At 45.8% G+C, this 19,096-nt stretch overlaps 1 pseudogene and 1 gene segment (V, D, J or C); both read right to left on the reverse strand.

The window, feature by feature from the left end:
- Nucleotides 1-19,096, reverse strand: part of LOC111753989 (Ig lambda-1 chain V region S43-like) — a 600,738-nt gene that overhangs the window by 412,838 nt on the left and 168,804 nt on the right.
- LOC111753976 (immunoglobulin lambda variable 3-21-like) lies at nt 9,275-10,242 on the reverse strand (annotated as a pseudogene).

The following is a 19,096-nucleotide window of genomic DNA, read 5'->3' on the forward strand; positions in this document are numbered from 1 at the left end:
AGATCTGCAGAGCTGGGTTCTCCCAGTTCCCTCTTATTAGTCTGAAAACTGGGGGCAGTGACTGTTGGATGTTTATGCAAATTTTCTCCTCCCGTGAGGCTCATGATTGAAGGCACATGGGAAACACTCTTACCACCTGTCAGGGTCTATGTGTTGGGGGAGGAGCATGGACTGGACCACAACTTCCTCCACTTTCTTCTCCCCTGGCCTCTGAGTCCCTGATCAGAATCATCTTTCATGGGTTGAGCATGGGATCACTGCCCCAGTGCAGTCAGGGTTACAGTGTGTACTGCACCCAGGTTTGCACAGCTGTTGTCTTTCCAGGAAATGGGCATGGCTGACTGGTGCCCTGCTGAGAGACCCTTGCTGACATTTCTCTCAGCAGGAGGTGGACCACCAGTGCCTCATCTCTTCCTTTTCCTTCTTTGTTGTTCATCTTCAGCAAGCTGGTCTCATTCTTGTCATTTCATTGAAAGTTTGTCATGTGTCATTAGGATTGTATAAAGCACCACCATGCTTTATGATTTCATGGAAACTTTTAAAATTAGTTTATACGTGGCACTGTTTCACTTTCGTGACTTCCCGCTTGCTACAGTGTAGTAGCAACAGGCTTTGAGAATTTATTCCTTTCTGTCTGTACTTTCCCATCACTGTTTCATGTAATCTTGTTAAAAAGGCAGAAATCAGACATATCCTGGAATTATATTCCCACCTCTATGAATTCTGTGAAGGTGCTGACCACAGTTTTTTCAAGAGTCTGAGCTCTGGAGGGTGGAGAACAGAGGTTCCTCCACCAATGAGGCTCCTGTCATTGATCAAAGACAGTCCAGTGGGCAGAGGTGTGATCCAGGGGAGACGGGGTTCCAGGACACTATTCAGAGTGTCTTCCACCAGGCACTGCATAAATACAGATATGCACACTGAAGGCAGATCTGCGTGGACTTTGAAGAAGATACCAGGAGGGAGTGGGCCTGAGTCTGGGAGAGCCAAGCCCTACTGCCACTGTGAACAGTGAGGTTTGTGCCCTTCAAAAGATCATTGGCGCTGAGCAGTCTTTCTGAGTTCAAAAAACAGACCTTGATTCCCAACTTGTCTCAGATATCACCTTCTTACATTGTCTGGACTGCAGGATGGCTTCTCCACTGATTCTCAGCCTTGTATGAGCTGCCCAGGATGGCCTTGGGGACATGGTTATTCTACTCTATCTTGGGGTACAAATCCTCACTTACCAGGGAACTTCTCTGTCTCAAGTGTATGCATGAGTCTGACCCTCAGAAGGCCCTCAATGGAGTCGCAAGGACTTCCTCACTTCCAGTCTGAGGAGTTTTCCTCAGCCCCCAGGGCTGGCCTCCTTCTGGGGCTCCAGCTGTGCAGCCCTGGCCTCTCTTCTGCCTGCAACTCTGCTGCTCCCTGCTGGTGAAGGAGCCTCAAAGTCAAAGCCTCTCTGCTTCAGGTGATTGCTAACATGTTGTTACTTGAAGAGGTGTTGCCCTGGAGTTCATCCTCAGTCTGTGCCAGCTGCCCTCACCCTTTCCTGCCCAGTGCAGCACAGCTGGTAGCACTGTGGTAGGCAGGAAGGTGGAGAAAGTGCATTATTTTAATTGAGTCTCAAAACATAGTTTCTGGTATTTGATCTGCATTTTGACTGAAGAATAAAGACTGAAGAAAAGTCCTTATCTTTTCAACAAAATAAACAGTGGCATCCACGAGGACACATACTAATAAGTGAAGATTTTCCTAAACATCAGTGTAAGGTTGCCCATTTCACAGCAGGCAAAGTAAAGTCCTAGTTTTCTTAAAATTTCTTAAAATTCAGAGAACTGAGTCAAAGAGTTGACTCAGTTACCCATATTTCAACTGCTTGGCTCTTTTGTCTAGAACAGACCACAGTTGGGCGTGAGGATTCTGAGAGCTAAATTTCAGAGCATGCCTTGTGTTCTATTTGACTGGCAAGTGTCCCCTCAAGGCCTGGTCACCACTAGAAGCCCTACACAGCCAGCAGTGCTGGTGTCCATGGGGCTGCACTCAGGCTAAAGCTAAAGAGTCTGGGGGAGTGGGGAAGTTACTCTGCTGTGCTGTGCAGGCCTGGCCTAGCTCCTGTAGCTTCTCTCTGTATTGTTGCTCCATCTCTTACTTTATGGTTTGGATCTGGGGTTTTCCCAAGGTGTCTCCTGTGTTTGAAAGCTGATTAGATCATGGCAACACTGTGTTTATCAGTGGATTTACACCTTAGTGAGCTCAGTGGGTTGGAAGGTGGGGCCTCAGTTACTGTGACCTGGAGGGGGTCATCCTTGTCCCCAGCATCTCCAGACTGTCTCTCTCTGCTTTCTGCCTGGCATTGGTTGAACAGCTTTCTGTCACCATTCCCCGCTGCCATGTGGTTCTGCCTTGGATCCAGCTAGGTTTGGACAGGAACCACTGGCATCTGTGATCCAAGCAACCTTCCATTCCTCTAAGTTTCAGGAGTCACATGTTCTGTCCAAGTAGTGGGAAGGTAGCAAATATGTACTCTTCCCTCAGCAGGTGGATAGCAGGGGTGTCAGTGCCTCTTGGATTGGAGGATCTAAGTTGTAGGAATGCACAGGTTTTATAGCTACATGGGACCACAATAGGGTGCAAGTTGGGGAGTCTTGTTACCGCTATCTGGATGCCACATTGGGGACCCTCACAGGCCCATTACTACCCAAGGAAGATGATCCATCTTAGCAGTGGCTTGCTGACCTTAGGAAACCTCAGCCCTTTATTGCATATCTGGTGACTGTCGACTTACAATCACAGACTTCCCTCTCTGTGATGGTCACTGCCATTCTGTGCTGTTAGTGAGTCCACCTGGACAGTCTCCTTTTGGACCCAAGAACTTGTACCCAGAAAGATGTGGTCACTACTCACTTTTTCCTTTAGAACTTTTCTGAAAATCTTACATTCAGATAATCTGCCTCTTACACAAAACCTCAACTCTCACCTGGGAGACCATGAAGTTTAAAAAAATGTTTGGATTCGGAAGTACTTTGACACCATTGATTCTGTTTTCCGTCCCCATACAGTATTAGGTCACTGACCAGGCCCAGTTCCAGGCAGGGCATTCTTTAGAGGCTGCCATGAAACACTGAAGTGAGATCCTCAGGCGTGTAAGCATCCCTGACTGTCTTCTCCTGAGACAAGTAAGGTGGTTCCAGAGAAACCCTCTTAACACTCATAGGCATGGTGATGCTTGTGCACCAAGCTCTCTGCTGTCTTAGGGGCTGGCAGTTCAAATCTGTAAAAACTCTCTGCTTAGTCATAATCAAATCAGCTCCACCTGGAGAGGTCCATGGATCTGCTACATAACCCCCAGGAATGTGATGGAAGAAACAGGACTAGAAACATCCCCTGCCTGTTGCTGGGTGACTCTGTCATTCTGAGGATGGCAGGCAGGAGGCATGGAGCCAGGCTAGTGACAGGTTTTTGTCTCCCTTTGCCATCTGTCTGTGTCACTGTGAGTAGCATCATTTCTGTCATAACTCTGATAGTAATACTCAGCCTCAGCTGCAGCCTGGGCCCCACTGATGGTCAAGGTGGCTGTGTTTCCTGAGCAGGAGCCAGAAAATCTGTCAGGGATCCCTGATGTTCATTTACTATCTTCATAGATGACCACTTTGGGGTCTGGCCTGGCTTCTTCTCATACCAGTGAACAAATTAGTTAAAGACTTTATCCTTATAACAGGTGATTCTGGTTGTCTTTCCTGCAGACACTGACACTGAGGGCAGCAGTGTCAAGATGTAACAGGCCATGGGCCTGCAAGAGATGAGGGGAGAAGGGACTGAGGATGAAGGATCTATTCCCAGGGGTCCTCCCTGACTCAGTGCACAGGCTCAGCTCAGGATTTGAGGCAGAATCCAATCATTGTCAGGTGGGGCCGCACCTTGGCACAGAGATGAGCAGGTCAGCTGTGCTCAGGAGGAGACGGAGCTGGCTCACCTTGCTCCTGTTTGTTTTTCCTGAGTCCTCTGGTGCACTTTGGTCCCATTCTGGTCACTTCACTGGAAGCTGGTGATGTGTCATGAGGATAGTTAAATGATTTCATCTATGACATCTGATTTTATACACGATTACCACATGTTATGACTTAATGGCACCTTCTAGAAGTATTTCACTTTTGATGTTTTCTCCCCTTCATTACATCCCTATTCCCACAGTAGAGTAGCAACAGGCTTTGAAATTTACTCCTTTCTGTCTGCATATTTTCATCACTGTTTCATGTAATTATGTTAAAATTTAAAAAACAGAACTTCCCTAGAATTGTAATTACACCTGCATGACCTCTGTGAATGTCCTGACCACACTCTCTTTAAAAGGCTGAGCTCTGGAGAGTGGACATCAGAGGTTCCTTCACTGATGAGGATCCTGTCACTGACCAAAGACATTCAGGTAGCCAGAGTTGTGACCTAAGGAACACGAGAATCCAGGACACTCTTCAGAGTGTGTTCAACTAGATGCTGCATATAAATACAGGATCTGCAGCCTTTGGGCAGATCTGCTTGGATTGTAGAGAAGATTCCAGGAAGGAGTGAGCCAGAGTCTCTTTGAGAGTCAGGATCTTGTGCTACGCTGAACAGTGAGGGATTGTGACCTTCCAAAGACCTGCAGCTCAGAGAAGCCATTGTGAGTTCGAGACACAGGTCTTTGAATTCCCATCTTGTCTCACTGATCTCCTTCTTAGATCATCAGGACTTAAACATGGTCTCTCCACTGATTCTCCGTCTTGTATGCACTGCCCACAATGGCCTTGGAGACATGGTTATTCTACTGAATTTTTGTGGTACAAGTCCTCACTTCTTGGGCACTTGTCTGTCTCACGGCTATGCATGAGTTGACTCTCCCAAGGTGGCCAGTATTGTCCCTAGGACCTTCCTGACTTCTAGTCTGAGGTCAGGAAGACAGCACTGTCCAGAAGGAGACAGTGGCCCTTATGAGGTGGGTTTTGAGGGCTCAGCATTCCTACAGGAAAATCTGGAACTCAAGGTGCTATAAGAAAGACATCCTAAACTGAGGCAAAATTTGAGATTCTTTGCCTCAAGCAATCATTTAACTGAGTCTAGGAGAATGGACCTGAACTTGAAGATTTAAAAATATTCTAATGATTGTTTTTATTGTAATCTCTGTGTTTAATTTCTCATTTTAATAACTTATTCTCATCCAAATTTCATTGAAATGTTTCTGTATATTTTGAAGTTCACTGTATTTTCTTGAAACAGTGACTCTTAATTCTTTATTAGGCAGTTAATATTTTCTGTCATTAGGATTAGTCCCTGGCATCTCATCTGCCTCACATAATGGCGTCATGTTTCCCTCCTTGTCCCAGATCCCTGAGGGCATGCATAGATATCTACACACTGAAGCTTGGGATAGTGTTTACTTTCTAGCTTTTGCAAATGTCCTTCAATAGTAAGCCTGTCCAGAAAATTTGGGCAACTCTTCTGGTGTTCCATAAGTTTGAGGATCTTCACCTATGGCCAAACTAGGAGGTGACTAAATCTAGGGCCACTGTATTTGGGCCAGCAGGACTGAACTGTAACCTTGGTGCCTCTGGGGCTGGAGCTGCACCAGATGAATCCATGGACACCCAACCTGCCTAGAGAAGGTACAAACCTAATGCCTTGGGCTTGAGATCTTCCAATTTAGCTGTACTATTTGAAGACCAAAGGTGGTGTACTTGGTCCTTAGGGCTGGGACTACTGTACTTCTGACACTTGTTTTTTGGTTGTCTTTATTCCTAGTTGCAGAAAAGCACCCTGTCTTTTTGCATTTTCATTTGTGGCTACAATGATTGGTATGTTTCAAAATATATTCCTAATAGACTACACACATCTATAGCATGAACCTTAGTTTCCAAGTCACAGTTGCAATGATTTAATTTTGCCAAAGGAAAGAGAAATTTCTAGAGCCTAGAGGATAGCCTAAAGTCCTGATTTCAAAAGTTCAAAGAAAGGCCATGCAAAGATGGATAAAAACAGGGACCCTTGTACCCCCTGCCCTACCTGAGACTGCAGCTGAGCACAGGAGCTGCAGCCTGAGGGAAGATCTGCATAGCAATAGAGGAGAGGCCAAGAGAGAGTGCCCTGTGGACCAGGAAATGACCAGAAAACTGCGCTCAGCTCCACGTCCACTGTTAGTGAGGGATGGTGCCCCAATATGGGCAGGAGGCCCAGGCAGGTGCCTTAGGTGTAGGACACAGGGCCTGGAAACCACGGCACTCACACTGAACTCCTCATAAAGCACCTGGACTCTGCTGTGGTTTCCCTACAGGCTGCCGCCCATCCAGAGCCCTCAGGATGATATTTCCCACTATGCTCTCCAGGTTCATTTCCCTGGTGATGCCTTAATGTGCCCAGTATCCTGATAGTGTCCTGGGGTTACATTGTTTGAATGACTTTCAGAATATGATCACTGCACCCCGGGTTAGAAGATAAACTGTCCTCTATTCCTGTCTGAGGTCTGAGCCTTGAACACACGCTCATACCCTACAACATGCCTCTTTCTGGGGCTCCCCAGCTGTCCCAGCCTCTTTTTGCTTGCTCCTGGATACAAATCTAATGCCCTCTACTGTTGTCAGAGACTCAGAAGGAGCTTTCTTGTTCAGCTGATCCCAAAAACCTGGTTCCTGAGATGGTGCTGACAGAGTCAAGGCTTTTCAGATGCACAGGACACAGAGGTGTCATTTGCAGTGGGAGGGGAGGTCAGTAGGCCCTGTAATGCTGGACTTGTGTTGAAATCAATTTTTCTAGTTCTTAAATAGGGAGTACAAGGTAAAATGTGCTCTTTTACAAGAAACGTGGAGGTCCAGGTAAATGTGATTTGCATCATTAGGTCTCAGAATTTTTATTTTTAAATCAGAAAGGGAAATCCCTCCTCCTCGACTGGGGCAGTTGTATTATATGAGGTGACACCAGGGATTTCTGTCACTGGAGATCAATAACCCCTTAGATGACACCACTGTCACTGTATCAGCATTTTTGCCATCATTTTTATGTTATCTGAAACTCTGTGTTCATCAGGTTAGAGATTTGCTGTACAGTTTGGGCTGAAGTTTTAGTGAAACCGTATGTTCTGCTTATCAAGACCTGCAGGTATTCATTCCCAGGAAGTAGAATCAGCCCTTGCTGGGTCCTGTTCTTGGATTTTGATGAAAGCACAGGACATTCTAAGATATGAGTCAGTGACTCAACCCTAGGAATCTATTTCTAAGTAATTAGACTTAGAAATTTATATCGTTTAATTTGGAAAAAACAACAAAGTTCTCATGATTTGTACAGACATTCTCACATCACTGCAGGTAAAATTGAGGCCCAGAAAGACAATCAGGTGCCAAGCAAACTGAGAACAGTAGTGTCAAGTCCCAGAGTTTCTGAATTCAATATTAGGCTCTTTGGGATACAGAATGACCAGGACTGTGAGGAAAAAGCACAAGGGCCTGGTTGAGAGGAAGGGCTGTGTCCACCAGCCTAGCTCATTCTCCATTATGGCCTGCCTGTCGCTAGGAGCCTGCTCAGCTTGCTGGTGGTGTGCCTTTGGGGGCTGTGCACAGGTAGACCTGGAGACCCTGTGGAGAATGTGCTGTGCTGTGCCTTGCAGGGCTCACCTGGCTCCTGCTGCTTCTCTCTGCAATGTTACCTGCTCTCCTTTGTCCTCAGCAGGAGGGTGTTAGATGTCTCATGGCCATATATACTGTTTACTGCAGTCCTAGAAGACTTCCATGCCTACAGGTTTAGAAAACTGCAGGGTTCATCCTCAGGGATCCCAATAAGCTGCATGTTAATTGAGCTCAAAATATATTCCTAATAGACTACACACATCTATAGCATGAACCTTAGTTTCCAAGTCACAGTTGCAATGATTTAGTTTTGTCAAAGGAAAGAGAAATTTCTAGAGCCTAGAGGATAGCTCAAAGTCAACCCTAGGCTAGGACAGTTTATGTGAGAAGTGAGTCTGGGCTAGTGCCTGAGAAAGGTGCTTCTGCAGATTCTGAGGAAGACAAGAGAGGTCCAGGTCTTGGTGGAGATACCCAAGTCTTGTGACTCCTACACTTACAGATTGGCAAGGCTCCCTGCCTTCTGTCATTATCCCAGCAAGGGTGAGGCTCTGGCGTGAGTGATTAATATTAAGTACCTACAGCTCTAGATGGCTCCAGAGGGGATTAGAAATAGAGAAAATAGAAAGGTTATGATGTGTCACTTAGATTGCATATCCAGTGCCTGAGTTCCACTCACATAGAGCAAGAGTCCTCCATCCTTTTCCTGCAGCTTCACAGCTTATGTTTCAGATGTTAACATCTGAAACCCACGTTCCAGAAGGTCCAATTGGACCCTAGGACCACACTGACCATGCAGACAACAGAAGGTTGCTTCAGGGAAAAATGAACAAGTCCTTATAGAACTCAGGTCAATCCCCTGCACATACTTTGCTCTGGAGTAGGCTGATTTCTCAGGGGGTTACAATGGTGCCCCCATGGCTACCCTGCACATAGATTGGCATAGAAGATTCTGGTCTGATCTCAAATGCAAGGCCTGGCACTGAGCCTGGAAAAGAGCCTGGGTATCCAGCAGGGAGACTTTGGACAGGGCAGAGGGAGTGAACACCACAGAGGTGAAGGAGGCAGTGAACCTGATGGGAGAGAAGATGACCTTATAGATGGACAGGGAAGACTATGGTTGCTGCTGGAAATCAGAGTGGAGTCCTGACCCATATTTTTGCTCTTGTGGACCACTCCAGGGTGACTTAGAATTGGGGGACAAAATTATTCTCATTTGTCCCCAATTAGAGTGATCATTTCAGGGGACTTTCACACTGTCATGTGTATACCATTTAAACTGGTCTCCTATGACTGAGCTGATCCGTCACTTCTCAGACACAGTATATGTCTGTGTCCCTCTGTGCATGTGACACATATCCACATCTCCCTTTTCTGTGGTCACTGTCATCCTACAGTGAGTTTGTCCTGGAGACTGAATACACTCATGTCACTTTCAATATTCAATCAAGAAAACTGATGCCTGGGGGTTGAGGGTTTTAACAGCAAATGCCACAGATTTGCTTCCAATCTTTTATGATGAATAGTTCTCCACATTAGCAGTTGTTTGCATTGAACACACAGTTTGCACTCATGGAAATTTCTTCCTTATCACATCAGTCAAAACTTGAAAACCTTCTCATGACCCTGCATTATTATGTCACTGTTGTACTTGAAATCCACATTCCTTTCAAAACTACTGTTTACCCACTTAAGTGCACGTTCCCAAAACATAATCTGCTGAACAGAGGTTGCCGTAATGAGACACTAAGATGCCATCAGTTGAGAGTTTCTCGCCCTTCCTACCTGCAGACACAGTGCTGGGCTGACATCGCTGGGCCTAGTAAACTGGTAGTTTAAGTTGCTCAACATGTCCAATGCCGAGAACAATTGACTCAGCAGCACCCTGGGAGGTTCAGGAGCCTGCCCTGCCCTCATCTCAGGAATCTGGGTGCCTGGGCACGACAGACTAGAAACTTCCTCTCTATGTGGCAGTCTCTCTCCTGTCTCTGCAGGGACAGGCCATGGCAGCAAGGCTGGTGATGGGTTTGTGTCTCACTTCCTCAAGTGTCTGTGTCACTGTGAGTGATCACTGTTACTATCCCACACCTGACAGTAGTAGTCGGCCTCATCCTCTTCCTGGGCGCCCGTGATGGTCAGTGTGGCCGTGTTGCCCGAGTTGGCACCGGACAATCTTTCGGGAATCTTGGAGGGCCGGCTGTTTATCATCATACATGACCAGCATGGGGGCCTGAGGTAGCTTCTGCTGATACCAGTGCACAGCTTTATCTCCAATGTTGTTTCCCTTGAAGGTCAGGCTGATGGTCTCTCTCAGAGACACTGACATGGAAGATGGCTGCGTCAGCACATAGGAGGCCACAAAGCCTGTAGGGAGAGAGGGAAGCAGATGTGGGAGTAGTGATGAGAGCTCCGTTCCTCAGACACTTACCCCGGGAATACCTGGGGTGAGCCCTGGGCTGGGTGGGAGTATGAGGGTCCTGGGGTGGCACCTGTGCAGTGAGCAAGGAGGCCAATGAAAAGCGAGGTCCAGGCCATGGTGGAGGTGTCCTGAATGCTCCTTGCTGAGGCCCTGGCTGGGGTGACTTCCTCCCAGGCCTCTCTTTTCCCCTTGCTACAGAGAGCTGCCCATTATGTAAATCAGCCAGGCTCAGGGCAGGTGCTGGAGGAGATTTCTTGTGTCCGGAAACAGGCTCAGCTATACACATAGAGGAGAGGTGGCCTTGAAGACCCATCCTTAGCCCCAGGGGAAGCTTTCTCACATGTTAGTGCATATGCATATCCAAGATATTCACCCTATGTCCTGGTATTGCAGCTCAGTCTTCTGCTTATGCAGAGATGAGAAATGTAGTCAATGCTTCCAAGCTGGCTGAGGCTCTGCCTTTGGGTGGTCCTGTCCTGGTCCTATCTAGCAGGTGGACTGGAAGACACACATCCAACTTGGATCATGTCCAGGCCTATTTGGTGCTGCAACCTGGCTCCAAAGTAGATGGTTTTGGTTTCAGTCCACAGAGCTATCCTGTTCACAAGTGCTTTCTAGAAGGTTCCAAATGTCAGGTGAATCCCAGCTCCTATTTAGAGGTCTGTCATTGATCCCAGTGCAGAGACTCTCCTGAACCTAATTCATGGATGACAATAAGAAACTTAGAGAGGTGCAGGGTGTTACCCTTGTTTTGCAACATTCAGTGGAGAGACCATAGAGGCCTTAAACTGAGGCAGACAGAGGGATGCATGCTTATAATCTCAGCATCATGAGAAGATGGGCAGGCGTATCACAAGTTCAAGGCCAGCCAGGCAACAATGCAACACAGAGAGATCCTGTATCAAAAATTTTTTAAAAAATAAACAAACATGCATTTCAGTGTGAAGTTCATAGATTCAATTCACAGTATTAAAGTAAATTAACTAAATTGCTAGTAAGAGCTATAAATGTTTCTGCATCTGTCTGTGAGCTCTTGCAATAGGTCCTGGGCCGTAGTGAGCTCTTGTGGTCAGTCCAGAAACCCATCATGAATCTGTGTATTATATAATTAAATTATCTTTAGCTGCCAGAGGAATTGTATCAAGTAATTAAAAGCTCTATTAAGCCAGAGCAAGATTAGTGAATAAATATTTTTTTTTGCCTCATACAGAGAAGTCAGAGAGAGAAAATATGGCAGCTGCTTCCACAAAATATACATGGGTAGCCCAGGTAGAAGTTATGCTGAAGGAGATTTCAGACAAAGTGGAGCCTAACTTGGTGGCTTTGCCAAGTGACACTCTGCTGCCTCCTGGTGGCCACTCCACACTGGCTGCTGGGGCATCAGGGTCTTCCTAGTTTTAGGTGTGCAGATTCAGGATCATGTCCATGATTCCCTGATCAAAGGCCTGCTGTCCCCAGGGTAGAGATTTCTCGTCTCTGTGTGGCCCTGCATCCTTCAAGACCAGACACAAGGCACTCACGTTACCAAGAATATGTGAACACCTTAAATTAGGGGAGGAAGTGTCAAGGCCCACTTGGCACAGCTCTGTACGTAATGCTGGGATTGTGGGTGGTCATGAAGGTGCTACTGTTGCTTCACACTGGCAGACACAGGGCTCAGAGACTAGGGAATCACTTTGGGACTATGTGTGTCATTGCTGTTGTCTACTGCTCCAAAGACAGAAACACTAGAACATCTATTCAGCATGTTAACACAGATCTACTGTTGTGTGACCAAAATTTCATCCAAGGAATTCATTATGACCAAGATACAGCCTTTGGTCTCAAGAGTTTCCATCCTGTGCTTGGGGCAATGCAGTAGTCACTCTGAGTTTATGCACTCTGCAGGTGATCCACTGCCATCTTCTATCTGTGCAAATGTACTGTAGTTTCTTAAACTTTAACCCATTTTCAAGGTTTCCCCTAATAAGACTGACCATGTGGCCTTTGGCTGCTCCATTGGATGTAATAGACTGTTGGCTGGTGTTCTTCTCAGGAAAATATTGCTCTTATGATACGATGGAGCAGAGCAGATTTGTGTACCACTTACTTCTTGTATATGGGTGTGATAACTGGAACTGAGGCAAATATCTTGAAATTTAGGTAACACACATTGGAAAAAAAAGCAGTGAAAAGTTAGAATTTTTGATGAAAAGTGACTTTCAGGAAAACAAAAATCATGCATTTCCAGTTTTTTTCTTAGTAAATGAAATATAGGTTATTTTGGTTTTGCCTCAAGCAGTCACATAACTTTTTCCAGTGAAAAGTGAGATAATGGATAAAATACAACAGTTAGTAGGAAATCACAGAAAAGAACCTCAACACTTCAGGGCACATGCAGATAATTAGTGGAAAGGTCAGACAGTGGCCGGCCACAGTTCTGTCATTAGAAGACGGGCTACTTCCTGACACAGTGATGCAGGAGCGGCCATGCGGGTGGACTGAAGGACCCCATGGCAGCAGTGTATGGAAGCTGCTGTGTCCACTTCTGGTAAGAAGAATGGTGTGTGAGGAGCTGAAAGGACAGTGGGGAACTGAACTGGGTCCTGGATTCAAATGATACTATTTAAGAGAGCGGAGATTTTTTTTCAAGTGATAATCAGGGGCAGGAATGATGTGCAGTTGGGGAAATTTCCAGGCACTCCAGGGGATCTGGGAGCAGCTTAGCACATACATTCTCTGGCGGCTTCTAGGATGACATGGCTGATTGAGGGAGGCCAGCTATGAGAGAAGTGGGCCCAGACCTGCCACTGGGACCCACTATGACAAACCTGGAATGAAGACCCTGAGGGAAGGGTTTCTGTTCCCTTCCCTCTACCTGGAACCCACTGTGCAGCCAGGGAGTCTTATGCTTCTTCCTGAGACTCTAGTGCTAGAACCCCCATTAGAATTCCATATCTGTCATAATGCCCAACACGGGGAAGCTTTGTGGCATCCAAGATGCTGTGGCATGTTCTTGGTCAAAAAGTCAATGAGCTGATCTGTAGTGTGCTCAATAGGACACAGAAGACTTTTCCACAGTACTGTATAGGAAAGTGTGATGGGGTAGAAATTGGAGGTCATGTGAATCCCACATGGAATTTGGGCCTAGACCTATGAGGTTAGTAACAAGGCCACACTGTTTCTAATGGAGTCATTGGCCTTAAAACTTGTTTCTTTCCTTCCTCACACCTGTGATGTTTGCATGCTTCTCAATCACAGATGCAGAAGAATGATTTGTTTCCTGACACCAAAGGTTTGACTTGGCACAGAGGCTCATCTCATCCTGCAGACCACATCCTATTATATTTATAGGACTGTGCCCTTTCTTAGGGGAAATTCTAGGAAACATTCAGTTGCACAGGAACTCCCCCTCCTCCTGCTGCATGCTGTGTGGAAAAAGAGGGAAGAGATTCTTAGATCTCATGTGGAAACCAGTTTCACTGAGGATATATTTGATCCAAGTTCCTGTCATCCAGGCTCTTCAGGGCCTTAAAGTATCAGGATTTTGATTTAAAGTGAAACTAATTCTGAGAGAGTACTGCTTTGAAAATGAACTTCTGCATGCTTCTCTTGTAGGGTCTCAATCAGTGAAGACCAAGGTCAGGATTATGATGCAGAGGTGAATAATAGTGACAGCCAAGGCTGGGGATGTTTGTGCCTCATGTCCTCATCTGTCTGTGCCACTGAGAATGTCTGATAGCTGCTCCCAGTGCTGTGTGCTATAACACAGTACTAGATACAGCTTGTACTCCTGTGATGGTCAGGGTGGTCACATTTCCTGAGCTGGACCAGGAATCTGTCAGGAATTACTGATGGCCAGTTGCTAGCGATGACCAACACAGGATCCTAGTATGACTTATCCTGTACCAACAAGCATACTTATCCCCCAATTTTTCTCCATAGCATGTGATTTTGGATGTCTCTTTTGGGGTCCCTGACACTGATGGTCACTAAGTGAGGGTGTAGGAGGCTACAGAGGCCGCAAGAGAGATAGGTCAGTCTGACTATGCCTTCCACTTCTTCCAGGTCTGGGTGAGGACCAGTTACTCCCTGGGTCTCTAAGCAACTACCTCCCATCAGTGTCAGTCAATGGTCCATGAGTTTATTGGAAAATGGAGGCTCTGCACACCTGGTCAAACCTGGTGCTGTTTCCTGATGACTGTAGCCCCTAAGAACTTACACAAGTCCATGAGCAGAGTGTGGGGATCTTAGTCCCACAGTCCTTCCTGCAGTAGGTTCTTGAGAATTCGGCCTACCACACGAAGGAATCTGATAAGCTCAGACTCAACCAAACCCAGAATTGGGGTGAGGTAGGGGGCGCATTGTGCAGTGAACCAGCGGATCAAGGAGGAGGGAACAGGCCATGTAGGAGGCACCTCTGAAGCTGCTTACTGAGATTCAGGTTACGCTGACTTCCTCTTAGGCCTCTCTTATCTCTTGCTGAAAACACTGGCCGTTATGTACATCAGCCCAAGATGGGGCCTGCTGAGGTTTGCTGCTTGAGGAGCTTGTGATATTCAGAGCAGGACTCAGCAACAAAGATAGTAAAGGGAGGAGGAAGGGACAATTTCAAATGACTGACTGAAGTCTGACCAACAGTGAGCAATGGGGACGACTTACAATGCTTGTAACTAGAGAATGGGCAGCCAGCATGAGCTCTGCTGTGTCCATGCCCTTGGAATATTGGGGAAAGCTGAAGGGCAGCTGCCCTAATACCAACCTCAACCCTTGTTACCAGACCTGAGTGCATTTTGTTCACGTAGGCATTCTGAGTAAGATTATGCTAGAATGAATTTTCCCAGAAAGAAGAGGGAAAGAAAAATTAAAGGCTGCCAAATTATATTTGCTGCTTGTATATATAAACTTTTACTGGACACTGCCCTGTCTACTGCTGTAATTTTGCTGATGCTTTTTTACTTTCACACAGCAAGTATAGAATGGAAATTTTGTAGCACATTCCAATTGACTGAGAAACTCTAAACCATTTTCTACCTGGATCTTAATTCAGGTGGTACATTCTGAATCACCACCCTCTTCTCCACCCTACGAATAATGGCGAGTTTCAAATGTCACATCTTCAGGAGGCAAATGGTGCAGACTAATGACACCTTTGAAGACCTAAGGAACTTGTAGCCAAGGTTAGTTTTTCTCTTTTTAATTTATTGAACTACCCCACAACAATTAGATGAATTCTTAAATGCGGAATATTTCTACAGATCCAGGTGTTAATGGTCACTAATGCACCTGCTATAAAAGTGCCGATGTGGAATAATGTATCTGCGTGGACACGAGAAGAAACTCTGAGACAGAATGTGAGCTCTTCTCTATTCCTCTCAGAGACAGCGAGCTTCACATAGAATGCACAAAATGGCATTTTATTCCCTTATCTACATGAAAGTAACATTTCCTGTCACAGCACACAGCACAGGGGATATTGGTTCATATGACAAGGGGAGCTTTGTATCCATGAAGCTGTATGGCAATGGGTGAATAGTATTGGAAATGTAAACTTTGTGTTCAGGTCAAATCCCCACTGGAGAATCTCGTTGTAGACTACTGAATTTTGGAAGAAGTTCACATCATCTACTGTAGAGAATTATACAACTATGGAAAACAGCTCCTGGCATCCCTAAGCCCTGGTTGTGTCAGGAAAATATGAGACATCAGGTGACCATGCTGTCAGTCCTGTGAGACTCCCCCAGTCCTGAGTTCAGGATGGCGCATCAGTAATCACTGCAAAATGGAATCTGTGTTCCTAGGATGGGGCAGGAGCTGACCTGATGTTCAGGCACCTGCACGGGAAGATGGTCCACACCTTATCTCCATCTGCCTCACACCAGCATCTCTCTCTGTCATCATACCTGTGTCCTGTGAGTGTCTAGGGGACTTCATGTCTCAGGTACCAAAAACTGATCTGTAATGATCTGACTAAAACTTTCTTCTAGTGTGCTTTATAGCAATATCTCACGTTATATGTTTAAAATATGGTATGTTCTATAAATATATATCACATCTCAACCTAGACAATAAGTTTTCTCAGAAAATGACTTGTATTTATTTATTTATTGGTACCAGGGATCGAACTCATGACCTTGTGCTTTCCAAGCAGGCACTTATGCCCCTGAGCTAAAAGCCATGATCTTTTTTATTTTATTAAGTTTAAAGTTAATAAGGTAGACTTATATATCCAAGTTGTCCAAAGCAGATCTAAAAATTTTCCAATCCTGAATTGTTTAGGAAATCATCAATTTTATTTCAGTTTTTATAGCCAGGTTGGCAACACTGGATGAGGTACTGAAGAACTGATTTGACATTGAAGGAAAAGAATGTCTTTTGAGAACTATCATGTTTGACCAAGTGTTTTACAAAAACTCCCCAACTGAGCTGCTCCTGGCTACAGTTGTGCTGCCCCCTGCAGGTAGAAGGGCTTCAGAGTAGGAGCCTCCCTTGTCCAGGTGACTGCAAACATCCTGTGACTGAGGCAGCAGGAACAAGGAGCCCAGCCTCACTGTGTGCCAGCTTCATCCACCCTGCACTGCCTGGTGCAAAACAGAGAGGTGGCCTCCTGGTGTGCGGAGCGGTGGAACAGGCAATTTCTGTCAGTGAGTCTAAGAAATGAATATCTGTCCAAGTCTGTGTTTTCTTGATGAATGAAGAGTGAAGAAAAGGTATTAGGCTTTCTACAAAGTGTCCAGGTCCAGGGAAACTTCTGTCGTACTCTTCAGGGCTATTTACTGCCTGTGTATATCAGTACACTCTGATAGTAACAACTTCCTGAGGAGAAGCTATGCAGTATCATGGGACCACTGGATATTCCAGAGATCGTACTTAGGCTGTGTGTTTACATCATCATCCATGTCACAACCACTGTCACCATCATTATCATTGTCATTATTATCACTATCTCTATTACAATTATTTTGCCTCATCAAGAGTTCATAGGGAAAATTTCTGTATCAATCCACTGGAAAATTCTGATTAAATTGTTAATAGCTTTCTATTCTCTCCTAGCAAAAACATGCAACCTACATTTTGTTTATTCATTAAAAAAAAAAACCGACAGGACTTTAAGCACTCTTTTAGTCAATGTAACCCAGACAGTGTTTCTTTAGTTGAATAGACCTCTGTTGTGCTTTGTGTTGATAACTGGGAATTTTCCCAGTTTTGCAGCAGGCAAAATCAAGTCCTGGTTACCCTGAAAATCAGAGAACAGTAGAGTCCAGTAACGATGAATCAGTTCTCCAGAATTTGACTCCTTGGCCCTTTGGTCTAGAACATGACCGCAGTAGGTAAAGGGGGACTCTGAGGGCTAAAGTGCAGAGCACGTCTTGTGTTCTGTTTGGTTCCCAACTGTCCCCTCAATGGCCTGGTCAGCAGTAGGAGCCTGACTCAGCCAGCAGTTGGTGGTGTCCATGGAACTGCACTCAGGTTAGAGCTGGGAACAATGTGGGAGTGGAGAGGCTGCTGTGTGTGCTGGGCTGTGCTGTGCTGTGCTATGCTGTACTGTGTTGTGCTGTGCTGTAGCTCCTGCTGCTTCTCTCTGTACTGTCACCCAGTCTCCTCTGTTAAGTTTGGATCTGAAGCTTCCCCCCAGGGAGGCTCATGTGTATGGAAAGTGATTAGATCGTGGGAACACTTTTCTAATCAGAAGATTCATAGCCTAGTGAGTTAGGCGGCTGCATGTGTGATTGAGAGGTGGTAACTGCCCACACATGGCTCACTTTTACTGTGACCTGGAAGGGTTCATTTTCCTCTCCAGCATCTCCAGTCTCTGTCTCTGTCTGTCTCCATCTCTCTCTCTCTCTCTCTCTCTCTCTCTCTCTCTCTCTCTCTCTTTTTCTCTCTCTCTCTCTCTTTCTCTCTCTCTCTCTCTCTTTCTCTCTCTCTCTCTTTCTCTCTCTCTCTCTTTCTCTCTCTCTCTCTCTCTCTCTTTCTCTCTCTCTCTCTTTCTCTCTCTCTCTGTCTCTCTCTCTGTCTCTCTCTCTCTCTCTCTCTCTCTCTCTCTCTCTCTCTCTCTCTCTTCCTGGCTGGCACTGGTTGAGCAACTTTCTGCTACCATGTCCCTTCACTATGCAGCTCTGATTGGAGACAGTAGAGTTTGGGCTGGAATCATTGGCAACGCTGTGAAAAACAAGCCCCCTTTCCTCTACATTGCAGGACTGTCGTGGTTTTTTCCCAGTGTTGGGAAGGTGGAAAATATGAACTCTTTCCTGACCAGGTTGATAACAGGTGTCTCAGTGCCACTTTCTTTGAAGGATCTAAGTCATAGAAGTCCACAGGCCTTATAGGTGCATGGGACCACAACAGTGGAGACTTGGGGGAGAGCCCTGTTACCCCTGGATGCTGCCCCAGTTGTGCACTAGGGACCCTCACAGGCCCATTTCTGCCCAAGGAAGATAATCTACCTATGTGTGACTCAGCAGATCTTAGCACATTTCAGCCCTTCATGTGGAGATCAGGTGACTGTCTCCTTATTTAACTATCACAGGCTCCTCTTTCTGTCAAGGTCACTGTCATCCTGTGGGGAGTGCTGTTGGTGCATCCCCCTGGGTCAACCCCACTTTGTATCCAAGCACTTGTGCCCAGAAAGATGAGGCAACTACTCACATTTTCGTTTAGTAGTTTTCTCTTATATTCAGAGAATCTGCTTCCTCCTGAAAACCCTAGCTCTCACCTGGGAGAATAGGAATATGAAGCTTAAAAAAATGTTTCGCTTTTGAAGCACTTTGACACCATTGGCTCTGTTTCCCCTCCACCCTACATTATTATGTCACTGACCAGGTCCAGTTCCAGGCAGTTACTTCTTGAGAGGCTGCCATGAAACATTCAAGTGAGATCTTCAACATTGTAAGCATTCCCCGATGGGCTTCTTCTGAGACAAGTAAGGTAGTTCCGGAGAAATTCTTCTTAACAGTCATAGAGGTGGTGATGCTTATGCATCAGGCTCTCTGTTGTCTTAGGGCTGGCAATTCAAGTCAGTAAAAATTTGCTGCTTAGGTGATAATTAAATTAGCTGCAGATGATGATTTCCACGGATCTGGTACATAACTCCCAGGAATGTGACACCAGAAGTAGGACTAGAAACTGT

Source organism: Cavia porcellus, unplaced genomic scaffold (assembly GCF_034190915.1).
Source record: "Cavia porcellus strain 051 isolate PalLab524CR breed Dunkin Hartley unplaced genomic scaffold, mCavPor4.1 scaffold_16, whole genome shotgun sequence".
Lineage (NCBI taxonomy): Eukaryota > Metazoa > Chordata > Mammalia > Rodentia > Caviidae > Cavia > Cavia porcellus.